Below are 16,113 nucleotides of genomic sequence, written 5' to 3' on the forward strand. Positions count from 1 at the left end.
TGACTGAGCCACCCAGGCGCCCCAAGCTAATGCAATCTTGAGAAAAAAAGAACAAAGCTAGAGGTATCACAACCCTAGATTTCAAGATACACTGCAAAGCTGTAATAATCGAAACAATATGGAAAGGGCACAAAAATGGACACATAGATCAATGGAACAGGATAAAGAGCCCAGAAAGAACCCACACTTACATAATCAATTAATCTATGATAAAGGGGGCGCCTGGGTGGCTCAGTCGTTAAGCGTCTGCCTTCGGCTCAGGTCATGATCCCAGGGTCCTGGGATCGAGTCCCACATCGGGCTCCCTGCTCTGCGGGAAGCCTGCTTCTCCCTCTCCCACTCCCCCTGCTTGTGTTCCTGCTCTCGCTATCTCTCTCTCTGTCAAATAAATAAATAAAATCTTAAAAAAAAAATCTATGATAAAGGAAGCAAAAATACACAATGTAGGAAAAGACAGTCTCTTCAATAAATGATGCTGGGAAAACTGGACGGCTACATGTAAAAGAATGAAACTGGACCACTTTCTTACACCATACACAAAAGTAAACTAAAAATGGACTAAAGACCTAAATGTGAGACCTAAAACCATAAAACTCCTAGAAGAAAACATAGGCAGTAGACTCTTGGACATCAGCCTTAGCAACATATTAATGGATATTTCTCCTGAAGCAAGGGAAACAAAAGTAAAAATAAACTATTGGGACTAAATCAAAAGAAACAAACAAAAAACTTTTGCACAGCAAAGAACACCACCAACAAAACAAAAAGGCAAACTACTGAATGGGAGAAGATATTTGCAAATGATATATTTGATAAGGGGCTACTATCTAGAACATATAAAGAATTTATACAACTCAACACCAAAAAACAAACAATTCAGTTAAAAAATGGGCAGAGACAGGGGTGCCTGGCTGGCTCAGCCAGAAAGGCATGCGACTCTTGATCTCAGGGTTATGAGTTTGAGCCCCATGTGGGATGTAGAGATTACTTGAATAAACAAAAACTTTAAAGGGTGCCTGGGTGGCTCAGTTGGTTAAGCGTCTGCCTCCAGCTCAGGTCATGATCTCGGGGTCTTGGAATCAAGCCTGAGTCCGGCTCCCTGCTCAGTGGGGAACCTGCTTCTCCCTTTCCCTCTGCCCCTTCCCCCTGCTTGTTCTCTCTCTCTCTCTTTCAAATAAATAAATAAAATCTTTTTTAAAAAATAAAAACTTAAAAAGGGCAGAGGACCTGAGTAGATATTTTTTCCTCAGACATATAGATGTCTAGCAGACACATGAAAAGATGCTCTGCATCACTGATCATCAGGGAACTGCAAATCACAACCATAATGAGATATCACCTCATACCAGCCAGAATGGTTAGTATCAAAAAAACAAGAAATAACAAGTGTTGGCTCGGATGTGGAGAAAAAGGAAAAAGGAACCACTAGTGCTGTTGGTGAGAATGTGAATTGGTGTAACTACTGTGGAATACAGTTTGGAGACTCCTCAAAAAATTAAAAATAGAAATACCATATGATCCAGTCATTTCACTACTAGGTATTTACCCAAAGAAAATGAAAACTCTAATTCAAAAAAATATATGCACCCCTATGTTTAATGTGGCATTATTTAAAATAGCCAAGATTTAAAAGCAACTCAATTGTCTGTCAATAGATGAATGGATAAAGAAGATGTGGTATAGATACACGATGGAATATTATTCAGCCATAAAAAAGAATAAAACCTTGCCATTTGCAATAACATGGATGGACCTTGAGGGTATTATGCAAAGTGAAATTAATTAGAGAAAGACAAATACTGTATGATTTCACTTATGTGTGGAATCTAAAAAGCAAAACAAAAGAATAAACAAAAAACTAAACAGACCCTTAAATACAGAGAACAAACTGGTAGTTGCCAGAGGGGACGTGGGGGAGGGGATGGGTGAAATAGCTGAAGGGCATTAAGAGGTACAAACTTCCAGTTATAAAATAAATAAGACGTAGAGGTGAAAAGTACAACATAGGGAATGAAGTCAGTAATACCGTGATACTGTTCTATTGTGACAGATAGTGACTACACTTACGGTGATGATTGAGTAATGTGCAGAATTGTTGAACCGCTATGCACGCCTGAAACTGATACAATGTATATCAACTATACTTCAATTAAAAAAAATGAAACATGAAAAAATAAGCTCAAACTAGTTGATGATATGTGTGGCACATATATATGGGACTGGTCCAGGATATGTAAAGAACACATGAATCAATGAGAAAAACCCAGATAACCCAATTTAAAAAATACTGTACATTTATATATTTAAACAAGCATTTTACAAAAGAAACCCAAATGGTTAGTTTAATAATCAAACACATGTAAATTAAAATTATAATAACATACTGTACACATTCTTTGGATTGGCAGAAATTTAAAAGTCTGACAATACCATGTGCTAACAAGGATGTGGATGAATGGGAGATCTTGTATATAGCTGATAGGAGTATAATTTGATACAATTACATTGGAAAACAGCTTATTACCTAACCAGCTCAATCTGCTAATAACTTATAACCCAGCAGTCTTAGTCCTAGGTATACATTTAGGAAAAACTCTTAGTCCTAGGTATACATTTAGGAAAAACTCTTAAAAAAAATACTTAGGAACAGTATCACGGTATTACTGACTTCATTCCCTATGTTGTACTTTTCACCTCTACTTGTGCTTCAAGAAACACAAGACAAGAATGTTGAAAGAAGGGGCGCCTGGGTGGCTCAGTTGGTTAAGCGACTGCCTTCGTCTCAGGTCATGATCCTGGAGTCCCGGGATCGAGTCCCGCATCGGGCTCCCTGCTCGGCAGGGAGTCTGCTTCTCCCTCTGACCCTCCTCCCTCTCGTGCTCTCTCTCTCTCTCATTCTCTCTGTCTCAAATAAATAAATAAAATCTTTAAAAAAAAAATGTTGAAAGAAGCATTGTTTATAGAAGGAAAAACTGGCAACAACCCAAGTGCCCATCAACATTGGATTGAATCCACTCATTTTGCTATATATATAGGCACTCGGATACTATTTGGCAGTGAGAAATGAGCTAATAACACCACATAGAGGAGAGCGTGTAGAGAGGCCTTCCTTGGTGGTTCAAGTCAAGGATTCTGCCGGTTTCAAAAGCAGTTTTGGCCACTTAAGATTTTGTGATCTTGGGCAGGTTTTCTTAAGCTCAGTTTCTTCATCTGTACATTGGGGAAAATGATAGTGTCTATCTGATGGGGTTGTTAGGAGGATTAAATGAGTTAATATTTGTGGCATGCTTAGGAAAATGATTGGCATGTCCTAAGTTCTGTGTATTTGTTAAACAAATAAGAAATGCATGTATCACTATGGATGAGTCTTACAAACATAATGTTGAATAAAATAAGTGAGACACAAGAATATGTACAGTATGATTCCATTTTTGTAAAGTTCAAAAGCATGTAAAACTAAATACATCATTTAGGGATGCATATATAGATGGTGAAACTATGAAGAAAATTAAGGGAATGATTGTCACAAAAACCATCAATATAGCCATTACCTACAGAGATGAAGGAGTGGGCCATGATGGGGAAGGGCTCATTAGGGGCTTCCAAGGCCCTGGCAATGTTTTATTTTCCAAACTCAATAGTGGTCCCAAGGATGTTCTTTTTTATAATAAATTCTTTAAACTGTATGTATTTTTTGTATATGTGTATATGTATGACATATTAGTAAATTTTAAAAAGAATTTTGTGAGTTGTTATTTTTTGAAAATATTTTTTATTTGATCTGTTATTTTAAAATTACCTCAGAGAATGCAAAACCCAAAGCAGCATAATGATCTTTTACAGGAATAAATGCAAATTCCTATATCTGGTTTAAAAAAAAATAAGTTGTTCAGGTACAGAATTCGTACACCTGCTCAGTACCAGTTTCTCCACAAGATTGTGAGCTGCCAGTGCAGTATGGTTCTTTGGTTCTTACGGAAGATGACATCACTTTAGAACCACATTAAGAGAGCTGTCCTGTTTAATTGGGCAATGTTGCGGTTCTGCTCAACTGTTCTTAGTCCTGGTTGTCCTATAGAATACTGTGCCTGAGCCTGGGTGGCTCAGCCGTTAAGCGTCTGCCTTCAGCTCAGGTCATGATCTCAGGGTCCTGGGATCGAGCCCCGCATCGGGCTCCCTGCTCTGCGGGAAGCCTGCTTCTCCCTCTCCCGCTCCCCTTGCGTGTGTTCCCTCTCTCGCTGTGTCTCTCTCTGTCAAATAAATAAAATCTTAAAAAAAAAAAAAAGAATACTATGCCTGATCCAAGGGATTAATTTGAGGAAGATATTGACCATAGTGGGAGTGTCCTCTGTAATCAAGATGTTTAAGGCTTCAGAACGTGGCCAGTTCTAAGAGTGGCTAAGAAAGTGGGGATGGGGATGCTTGGGTGGCTCAGTTGGTTAAGCAACTGCCTTCAGCTCAGGTTATCATCCCAGGATCCTGGGATCGAGCCCCATGTCTGTCGGGCTCTCTGCTCAGCGGGGAGTCTGCTTCTCCCTCTCCTTCTAGCTGCCGCTCTGCCTGCTTGTGCTTTCTCTCTCTGTCAAATAAATAAATAAAATCTTTTAAAAAATAAAAAATATATTTAAAAAAAGAAAGTGGGGATGTTTAACATGGAAAAGAGGAGATGGAGGGAGAAAAAGGGTGTCTTTCATCATTAGGAGAGGAAGCAGACCTTCTCCATTGCTCTCTCCACAAGGCACATTCCTGAAGTGTCTACTGTGGAAGCAAATTTCAGCTTCTGGTCACGGGAGAGGCCCAAGCAGAGTCTGTAGGAACTTCCATAGGTTTCATTAGAGCCTGGCTACCTGACACGCGGTCCCGGGACCAGCAGCAGCAGTACCAACTGGAACTTGTTAGAATGCAGAGTCTCCTGCTCACACCTACTGAATCACAGTCTGTGTGTCACATACACATTAAAGTTTGAGAGGCACTAGGCTAAGTGTTTCTAAGACCCCTCTTCATAATTCTTAAGATTCAGTGATTTTATTTAGTAAACTGCCTACTCAACTAAAAATTACCACTTTATATGTGACATTGTTTATATGTGACATTTATATGTCACATTTATATGTGACAATGCCTGGCTATAGTTAATAATACTCTATTATATATTTGAACGTTGCTAAGAGAGTAGATCTTAAAAGTTCTCATCACAAGGGGCACCTGAGTGGCTCAGTCGGTTAAGCATCCAACTCCTGATTTTGGCTCAGGTCATGATCTCGGGGTTGTGAGATTGAGTCCTGCGTGGAGCCTGCTTGAGATTCTCTCTCACCCTTCCTCTGCTCCTCCCACCCCTGCTCGCTCACACACACCCTCTCTCTCTCTAAGTTCTCATCACAAGAAAAAGCAAAATCCATGGTGATGGATATTAACCAGACTTATTGTTGTGATCATTTCACAATATATACAAAAATCGAGGGCGCCTGGGTGGCTCAGTCGGTTGGGCGACTGCCTTCGGCTCAGGTCACGATCCTGGAGTCCCGGGATCGAGTCCCGCGTCGGGCTCCCTGCTCGGCGGGGGGTCTGCTTCTCCCTCTGCCCCTCCCCCCTCTCATGCTCTCTGTCTCTCATTCTCTCTGAGATTAAAAAAAAAAAAAAAAAAAAATCGAGCCAGTATGTTATACACCTGAAACTAATGTTATATGTTGATTACATCTTAATTTTTAAATGTTTTAAAAAAATAAAATACCTGAATATTATAACAAGTATTTGTTGCTGAATTAGTTTGAAATGGGTTTGTCCATTTTTCTCCTAAAGCAAAAGTTAGGTTGCTATGTTTTGGGGCAGCTTATAACAATTAAAACATAAGTGTTTTTTCTTTTTAATATATAGGATTAGATTCTTGCTTTAAAAATTGTTTCTTCAAGTTTTTCTTCTATATTCATTAAAGATGTCCAGATTAGGTTAAGGTTCTGAATACCTGTTAAGAATACTCAAAAGAGACATTTAAATAATAAAACATCTCATAATACATTGATTTTATACCTATTTTTGCTTGTGCGTAATATTCCACATTTTGACCTTATGGGAACTTTTGAAGTCTGAATATTTTATAGTGATTCTCCACAGTACCTCTTATCTTTGAGAATCTAGATCTGAGATTAGGCAAGTAAAATACTTTTACCTTTTTTACCTCAAAAGACCATGACTAACTGAAGCTACCTCTTTTTTTCCTTAAATATTTTGCTACTTACCCTTTTAACTGCTGAAGTTCAAGTGGAATCCGTGATTCATTTCATCTTTTCCCCTTTATGTCATTAGTCATATATTCTTTTGATGTCCATAGTAAAACTAACACTTAACATGATAGTCATAAAATTCCAAAATAAAGTTCTTAAATGACTTACAATCAGATATAAAGTGTGCTACACTGTATGGCACAAATGAATGGGAAAACATTCTCATGAGTACAAGATGTTCTTTAAGGCCGTGGAACCATGAGTTATTTGGTTTAAGCACATATTTCCACATCTATTTTCTTTTGGCATTTAGGAGAAGGAAACTATACTTTGATAGCTGGGTTAGATATTTGGTGTATGTATGGTATCTACATAATGTATGACAAATGGCTCCAAAATGATAAAATACTATAGACATTTTAATAACTTTTGTTATTAAACAAAAGTTTTTGTTTAATATGTTTAATAAAAGTTTTGTGTTTTAATTTTTGTTTACCAAGGTTTCCCCTCCTTTTATAGGACTGGCCGTTGAAAAAAAAATTGGAATTCCACCTTGGTGAGATTCTTCAAGTTTTGATTTCTTTTTTTTTAATTTTTTTTTTTAAGATTTTATTTATTTGCGAGAGAGAGAATGAGAGACAGAGAGCATGAGAGGGAAGAGGGTCAGAGGGAGAAGCAGACTCCCTGCTGAGCAGGGAGCCCGATGTGGGACTCGATCCCGGGACTCCAGGATCATGACCTGAGCCGAAGGCAGTCGCTTAACCAACTGAGCCACCCAGGCGCCCTCAAGTTTTGATTTCTTAATCCATAAATGAATGAGAACAGATGTCACCATGTCTCCACCATATTTGTAACTGGATATGAGGTGGAAGGCTGGACTTTTTTCTACCAGCTTGCTTGCTTGCTTATTTTGTTCATTTACTCATTCACCGTGAATATATACTGAACACTTCCTCTGTGCAAAGCTCAGGGCTGAGTACTCTGAATAACAAAGTTCCAGTGTCCAAAATGTTATAATTTAAAAATGTATTTTTAATAATCAAAGCACCTTACTGAATTTTTGATGATTAGATCACCATTTTAAATATTGAGTAGATATGGATTGATGTTGAACTTCATAGCTTAAAATAAAATTGCTTAAAGTATATTCTTCAGTTTTTAAGAGCAAGGTTTAGGAAGACTATTACATATCTCTCTATGGTTTACCTGATCTTAGTTTTTTTCAGAACGGTTCAAAATTGTATATTCTAGCTTGTGCTGTCTAATACAGTAGTCACTAGCTACATGTGGCTTTTAAACACTTGAAATGGGGCTAGTCCAAATTAAGATGTGCTGTGAGTATAAAATATATATCAGAATTCAAAGAAGAAGTATACAAAAAGGGACAAAATCCCTCCCTAATAATTTCTTATGCTGGTTACATGTTGAAATGATAATATTTTGTATATATAAGATTAAGTAAAAATATTAATTTTACCTGTTTCTTTTTACTTTTCTTTTTTTAATGTAGCTCCTAGAAAATTTTTAATTACCTATGTGGCTCACATTATATTTCTATTCAAAAGTACTGGTCTAGACACTAGATTGAAAACTCTCAGAGAAAAGAAGATCAGAGCTTCGCAGAGAGTTTTAAAGATTTTATTTTATTTATTTATTGGAGAGAGAGAGCACATGAGAGGGGGGAGGGTCAGAGGGAGAAGCAGACTCCCTGCTGAGCAGGGAGGCCGATGCGGGACTCGATCCAGGGACTCGATCCAGGGACTCCAGGATCATGACCTGAGCCGAAGGCAGTCACTCAACCAGATGAGCCACCCAGGCGCCCCAGAGAGTTTTAGAGATGAGATGCCACTGACAGAACCCACTTACTCTTAAGAAGAAATCCCAGGCTGCACCTTTGCCCTATTTTCAGAAATGCCTGCTTTCCTGACCCCACAAAAAGAGCATTGGTGTAGCACGCATTTATTTAGTATCTACAATGTACAGAGCATTGAGGGGGATTAAAATAAATATCACACAGGTTTCTGCCTTTAGGAAAAAATATAGCCTACTGGGGAGGCAACATGAACATGTGACTTGTTAAATCATGGTATGAGAGATAAATAGCTGTTGAGTGCTCTTATCTAAGAACTGTCACAAACGGATGGTAGAGGCACTAAATGGAAAAAGGAAGAAAGGTGACCATGGCCTAGAGGGGTGTCCTACAGGAGTTGTGATTTAACTGAAGGATGGGTAGGATCCCAATAGGCAGAGGGAACGCGGCATGGCCAGTTAGGAAGGAGGGGGTAGAATGGAAATAAAAGGGTAAAGATAGGAAAGCACAAGACAGTTAAGAGGTCATTGAGAAGAAGAGGTAAGCCCGATAGAGGACTTAGGAGGGTAAGGTGTAAGTAGAATAAATGTTCTATATCTTTAATTGTTAGGAAGTTCTTTAAATAGCAAAATTGGTGATACTATATTACCAGTTACATTTACTGACATTTGTATACAATCTTATCACATAAAAGAATTCTTGGATAAGTATAATACAATTTAATATTCAGGCAACAGTAATAAACATTTGTATATCTTTCTTGCTAAAAATGCACTGTTATGTCATTTGACATTTGCTGTTCATTTTATAGAAGTGAAAGCTAGAGAGGACGAGATGGCATAATTAATAGTAATATCTTGAATTTGAATCCCAACTTTTTAGCTCCATTTTACTATGCTGAGCTACTCTAATTTTCACACCTGTAGATCTATTTCTTGAGAGAAGAAGCTAGTTTTATTTTATTTAATTTTAAATTCAATTATACATTGAGAAAAGTGCACATATTATGTACACTCATTATACTGATGAATTTTCATAGTGAACATTGATAGAATCAGCTCCCAGGTTAAGATACAGAACATTATAAATACTTCCCCAGAAATCTCTTATATTCCCTTTTGGTGACTACCCTACCTGTGGTGACCACTGCTCTGACTTTTATTTAAAAAAAATTTTTTTAAAGATTTATTTATTTTAGAGAGAGAGAGTACACACAGGGGGAGGAGCAGAGGGGGAGAGAGAGAAAGAATCTCAAGTAGGGCTCCATGCTCAGCAGGACTCAGGGCTCGAGCTCACAACCCTGAGATCATGATCTGAGCTGAAATAAGAGTTGGACGCTTAACCAACTGAGCCACCCAGGTGCCCCCACTACTCTAACGTTTAAAAGCATAGATTTGCTTTGACTGCTTTTGAACTTCGTATAAATGAAGTCATATGGCATGTACTGTTTTGTGTCTGCCTTCTTTCATTCAATAATAGGTTTGTGAAATACATTCATATTGTTGTGTATAAGGGCCAATTTTTGATTCTCAGTGCTGTATAATATTCCATTGTGTGAATGTGCCACTATTTATTCATTTGTGTGGTTCTTAGGTTTTTTTTGCCATTATGAATAGCACTGCCATTGAACATTCCAGAACATGTCTGTGGATGAACACACATTTGCACTTCTGTTGGGCATATATGTAAGAGTAGAATCACAAAGGCAGCTTAATTATTGTCTTGTAGATGAGGCTGAAATTTGGCTTTGGGCTACTCTTTTGAAGAGAAGTAAAAACTTCAGACTTTGATACTCAAATATTACATAAAAATAAATAAGAAGGCAGCCATTACAGAAGGATCCAAGGTAGAGGAATGTTACTGCCTTAACATTTTTGGAAGGGGGAATGAAGAGAAGATAGTAAACTCTTTCATCTAGATAGAGTTTGAAAGGGTTAAGATACTGAAATACTGAATTTGTATCACTTCAGGTTTCTCATAGGGTTTAATTTTTTTCTCCAAGAGATATTCTGGCAGATGATGGTAGAAAATTAAGATGAGATTGTTTGTAGGACACCATTATCCTAGGATATAATAAGGGATGAATAACTGGTGTTGTATTTATTGGGGGATGAGGAAATGAAGATGGGGATAAATGATAGGAAATTATATCCCAAAATCCATAATGATAGCTATAGATCTCAACATTTTACTGAGCTTTCCTCCACCCTTCTTTCTTTTGTTTAGGGTAATCTGCTGGCAGTCAAATTTGCATTCTTGCAAAGAAGGCAATTGCAGCTTTCACTAACCTGTTTTTAGAAAAAAATGTTAAGGCAGACATTTACCCAGAAGCATCCTGTGTGAAGGAAGTGTAGTTCTAGGATTTGCCAACACAGAAGACTTCAGTGTCTACCTCCGCAGCTTATTAGCATTGATGACCCTGGGATCATGACCTGAGCCGAAGGGAGATGCCTAACCAACTGAGCCACTCAGGCATCTCTAAACTTATTTTAGAATGGAGAATATGGAATTAACTTAGGAGATACCTCTTAGAGACTTAAAGCTCTCTGCAGGTATTGCTATGGTGGGCATCTTTGCTATTATATAAAACCCCTCCTTGTTATCGTGATGTCAATGAAGTGTGATTACTCCCACCTTCAAATACTGGGCATATTTTTGGATTATGGGTATGTTTAAAAGTGACACTTTTCTTTAATGCCCGTGATGATTTCTTTAGGATTTCTAAGTTATTGGTCAGAATTTGAGCCTATTCAGTTTTTCTTCTCACTTTTCAAATTACATATAAAATGAGAGCATGGGGGAATCACATTATTTTCAAATCATATGTGAAGAGCAGGTGTGTTCTCTCATGATTTACAGTGCAGGTGCCTTTTAAGTTAACTGCTTAAAATGGCGATTAAAAATTATTCAAGTGGAACAAAGCAAAGTTTTAAAAATGACTTACAAACAGTTGCTCTTATTTTTTTTTCCTGTTTTCTCTCCACCTGACTTAAGTAATATGATTTCTGAACCAGGCCCCTCAAAGAACACTGCTCCAAACCTATGAATTACATTCTCTCAATAAAATCCAGCCCTTCATTTGTAGGACAATGTGGGGTCACAGGGCTGTCGGTCTTCTCCTCGTCTAGCCCAATTCTAAGGCAGGAAACAGTCCTCCTTCCTTTTGGACCCAGTGACATATTTCCATTTGTCATTGAACACTAGGGGGAGGAGAATTACATCCCCAAAGTACCCCCACTGAACCTCTACCCTCTACCAGAGGATTTGCTGCTTCAGCCTTTTAAATGCCTCAAGTATTTGATATTAAGATTGTGCACTTGTGTAGCCAGTTATCAGGGTTGTGTGGGTGTGTGGAGAGGGGTCTCCCCTTAGCTCAGCTTCAGGTCTTGGTGACAGAATCTAAATAACGCAGGTTACTTATCACGAGTTGAAGATTTTCCCCCGTCACATTGATGCTTTTGATATAATTTTATACGTTGGCTGATTATGTGTGCGTACTTTGTGGCTGCCAAGATGCAGCTGGAAAGTATGTGGGGGTTGTCTGCTTCCTCTGAGGCTGCTACAGGTGGTCAGGTGGGGGCGGCCTTGATAAAGGTACAGCACCCACTTCCGGCAGCTTGTCTTATGAGTGCTGTAACCCACTGCGTGAACCCAAGTCGCACTTCAGCCCCGTTCTCTCCTTGGGACTTCATCTTTCACTGCTTCTCATTTGCCTGCTGAAGGTTTATGACTAAGGTTGTGGTTAAAAATTCCCTTTTTAGGTATGAAAAATCTTTCAAATTACTTAGTGTTGCAATTCCTTTTTTTCTTTCACTGTGGACTTTCTGGATTTTGTAAATGAGTCCTTAAAAAAAAAATCTCAATATCCTATAAGGGAGAAAGGTTAAGCGGATAATGTATTCCCTCATTAGAGCAAAAATAAAATCAGTTTATGTTCTTGGCAGATTGAGTATGTTAAAATGCGTTTTATGATGGAAGCACTGCCAGTTATTTAGAGCAGATACGGAAAAGTCCATTTCAGAATACTGTCAGAATCATTAGACTTGGAAGGGGTTCATTTATTTGGCCTGCCATTTACCTACTTGCCTTTTTAATTTCTGCATAGCACTGTCCTTGGAGCTGGGAGAAATGAGAGCTGCCCTTGGGCGGTGTATAGTCTCACTGGAAGGGAAAAAGCATTTATTAAGATGCCCAATGAGGTGATAGGAGCTTTACATGATCTTATTCCATCTTTGAGAAAACCTTATAAATGAGGTTATACTATAGCTTTTTCAGAGATAGAAGCTGACCATCAGAGACATTAATCACTGACTTAGGGGGACCCATAGTAAAGGGTCAGGCCTCTAGCACCAACACCAGTGCTGTCTCCAGTGTGTGGGCTGTCTCTCACACTTGGTAATTTAGAGAACAACTTGATTTAGAGATATCCAATAAATATTGTAGAATCCAGAGGCCGGAACGAGGGGGTGTAGCTGGAGTAATCAGAGAAGACCCACCAGCTGGGTGGGAGTTAGATCTGAGCCTTGACAGTAGGTAGAATTTGTATAGAACGGCCAGGTGGAGAAGGGGTCGCTCATGCAGTATCAGCTGGATGAGGGCAGGGGTGATAATGAAGAGAGAACGGGCACATACTGTGGAGGCCAGTCTACCTGGGAGCCATCAAAATTTGACAGTAAATGAGCACTTTCTGTGCTAGGCACTATTCCACGTTCTTCACGTCTTTAATCCTATCTTCACAGCAACCCTCTGAGGGAGATATTATTACCAACTCTATTTTTGGGATGAGGAGACTGAGGCACACAGCCATTAAGTGGTAGCACTGGCGTTCAAAGCCCAGCCATCAGTCCCCAGAGCCTGAGCTCTTGGTGACTCTGCTCTACTTACGCTTCGTTACTAGAGAGGCAGGTGGTTTTATGGGGTGATGGTGAGGGTTCTTGAATTGCTGGGGACAGTGATGGGAAGATCAAAATGGTGGCAGCATTTCCAATTTGGAAAGAGAAGACACTGAGAAAGAAGAGGAGATGCAGTTACTCTGAGATGAGCAGGGTCTGGTCAGGGCAAGTGGGTATCAAGAGACAGAGGTGAGATTTAAAAAATCAACGGGCTTTGGATGATTGGAATTGAAGAAGAGGAAGACTCTTAATATTTGGAGCCTGGGTGGCTGGGAAGACAATTCTGCTGCTGAAGAAATGAATGAGGTCAAGACAGAAGCTCTTTTGTCCAGGGAATAGCAAAAGGGGAAGAAACGAAGATTTGTGAATGGGTTGAATATGCAGTAGAGGCCCCACATGCTAAAAAAATGATTCGATGGAGAGTTGAAAATAAGGGAGAGGAGTCCAAGGGAAAGTCTAGGGAGTTATCTACAGGAAGAGAGAGTTGATGCGTGGGGGATAGATGATTTCTCAAAGAGAAAGAAACCCAGGGCCTTGAAAAGGGCTCTTAGTCAAACAGGAAGGAGAAGGAGGAGCAGGGAAACATGAAGGAAACAAAAGAAGCAGCTAACCAGGAGAGAGTGGATTGTTAAAAGAGAAAATAAAAAGTTGCTGAACAGTGTCAGATGCTGCAAAGAGGTGAAGAGGAACAAAGAGTGAAAAGGGGGCCTAAAATCTGACACCTAAAATCTGGGACTAAAGAGGAAGACCTTTAGTACCCTGTACAGTAGACGTGGTGAAATGGGCTGGTGAAATCCAATTGGACTAACAACTTCGGTATTGCTGAGTTCTTCCTCAGAGGACCCTTTCTAAGCACTAAATTTACAGGTAGTTCAGTGCCAAGCAGAGTGGGAGCTTTGTAAAAATGCCACTTGGTTGCCTGATACTGCATTTTATTATACTAATCTGTGTGATCTAACACACTTCGTCTTTAGTACATTCATTCACGTAGCTCTGTTTCTGACTGTGGAGATATTCAATCAGTCAGCACCTACTGAAGGCATCGTTTTGGGGCCAAGTTGGTGAACCCTTGAAGCAGAACACGTGAAACAGAAGACCATCAGCTTGGAATCACACTTAAAAGTTCACACAGCTTCCCCACCCCCCACATGCCGCACTGGTTGGAGTGGTGGGCTTCGTTATCTCTAAGGCTCTTTTGAATACACAGGGGGTTACAAGGGATCCAAACAGTATTCTAGCCCTGCCATCTACATACAGCGCTTCTCTTCGTTTTAGGGCTCCTTTGTCATGTAAAGTCCAACTGACGTGAAAATAACCTAAATTTTTTCCCCAACTTCTCAGAAATCCTCAAAGTACCAAAATGTGTCACAGATCTTCCAATGCCTGCTCACCTTTTGGCAAGAATCCAGGATTGCCTTATTTCAGCCCCGCAGCTGTGAGTGGTAAAGCATTTTATCCACCACAGTGGTACTCTGTGTTATTTACGTTGAAGCTGCCAGATTTGGAAATGCACCTCACTTGATCACTCGTTTGAAAACTTTAGAGAGAAGAAATTTGCATTGACAGATCATCGTATTTTTTTATTTTAGCTTTTGGCTACAAGCCCATTTGGTTCTTTATTCTTCTAGCCAGGTTTTCTTGGTGACTATAACTTGGTGCACTCTGATTTTAAAAAATATGGCTCTGGGGCGCCTGGGTGTCTCAGTCGTTGAGCGTCTGCCTTCGGCTCAGGTCATGATCCCACGGTCCTGGGATCGAGTCCCGCATCGGGCTCCCTGCTCCATGGGAAGCCTGCTTCTCCCTCTCCCGCTCCCCCTGCTTGTGTTCCCTCTCTCGCTGCGTCTCTCTCTGTCAAATAAATAAAATCTTAAAAAAAAAAAAAAAAAATATGGCTCTGTCAGGAAAACTCAGAAGACATGGTTTCTAGTTGGTGGTAAGTTCTTTTCTCTCCCCCTAGCATAGAGTATTGGTAAGTGAAACTTAAAATAGTGTCAGCTCAGGAAAGTCAGACCCCCCACTTCCCACCTCCTTGGGCCCCTGGCTTCTCTTTCTTACTACTTGTCTTTTCTCATCTGTAGATGCATCTTGACTCAGAAGTATGAGAGGTGAGAAAAATGAAAGTCAAGTTAACTTTGTTTTTTTAATCTATAGCTTTGGCAAAAGATAAAGTGTCTTTGGTTGAACTCTTGTCAGTTGGTTTCTAAAGTTGTCTGGGGTTTCATTTACTCTCCACTTCTCTTCGTCTTCACTTATAAATACAATCTAGACTTCATTGTTCTCACAAGAGAACCAGCTTGGTCATTTACTTAACATACTTAAAAATCTGTTCGGATTACCAGAAGGTTTTCTCCTAATGTATTTGGGATCATAGTATAAGAGTTTGAATGTATTAACATCGTCCAAACATGTTTAACACAATTTAATCTTTCATTATCAAAGTTCCTAAATATATTACTATGTTTTATCATTTTGAACATTGACTTTCATTGTTTAAAATTGTGCGTCTGGGTGTTATGCACAAACAATGAATCATGGAACACTACATCTAAAACTAATGATGTAATGTATGGGGATTAACATAAGAATAAAAATAAATAAATAAATAGATAAAATTGTGCGTCTCTGCTTTGTTAGAATCACGGACTGATGATTATATAAAATACAATAAAATTCATTATTAGAAAAATGAAATTAAAAAGACATAAAAACATTTGCCTGATTAATTTTTTAAATTATTATGGTCAATGGACATAAAATCACTCTGGCAAAAAGCTAGAAAAGTTTCTGTGCCGGGACTGGGGCTGATATATAGATCCCAATGTGAGTTGCATTTTCTGGAGAGAATATAGACCATTCAGGAGGCCAAAGGTGAATCTCTGCTAACTTCAGTACATACCCTTGAAGTAGGTTTTTGGGGAACTGTCACCTTCATATTCTTGCATATATGTTTATCACTCATAAAAGCCAAATACAGAAAAAAATCTTGTTCATTTAAACTTTTCTGCTTTTAGAAATATCACAGGACAATACATGATTGCTATAATACTTCAAACAATATAAAGGTGAATATGGAAAAAGTTCATTGTCTTTTTCCACATTTCTCAGATGTTTCTTTACTCTCTATATAATATATAGAGGAATTCACACACACACACACACACAAGGTATTTTCCCCTCCTATAAAAATGGA

At 39.0% G+C, this 16,113-nt stretch overlaps 1 long non-coding RNA gene across 1 annotated transcript in view; it reads left to right on the forward strand.

Moving 5' to 3' along the window:
• LOC110583489 overlaps positions 1-16,113 on the forward strand; it is a 65,319-nt gene that overhangs the window by 21,453 nt on the left and 27,753 nt on the right. Inside the window, exon 2 of the long non-coding RNA XR_002480512.1 lies at positions 6,741-6,777. This is a non-coding gene — a long non-coding RNA (uncharacterized LOC110583489). The remainder of the gene's footprint in view (positions 1-6,740; positions 6,778-16,113) is intronic.

This window comes from Neomonachus schauinslandi, chromosome 8 (assembly GCF_002201575.2).
Source record: "Neomonachus schauinslandi chromosome 8, ASM220157v2, whole genome shotgun sequence".
NCBI lineage: Eukaryota > Metazoa > Chordata > Mammalia > Carnivora > Phocidae > Neomonachus > Neomonachus schauinslandi.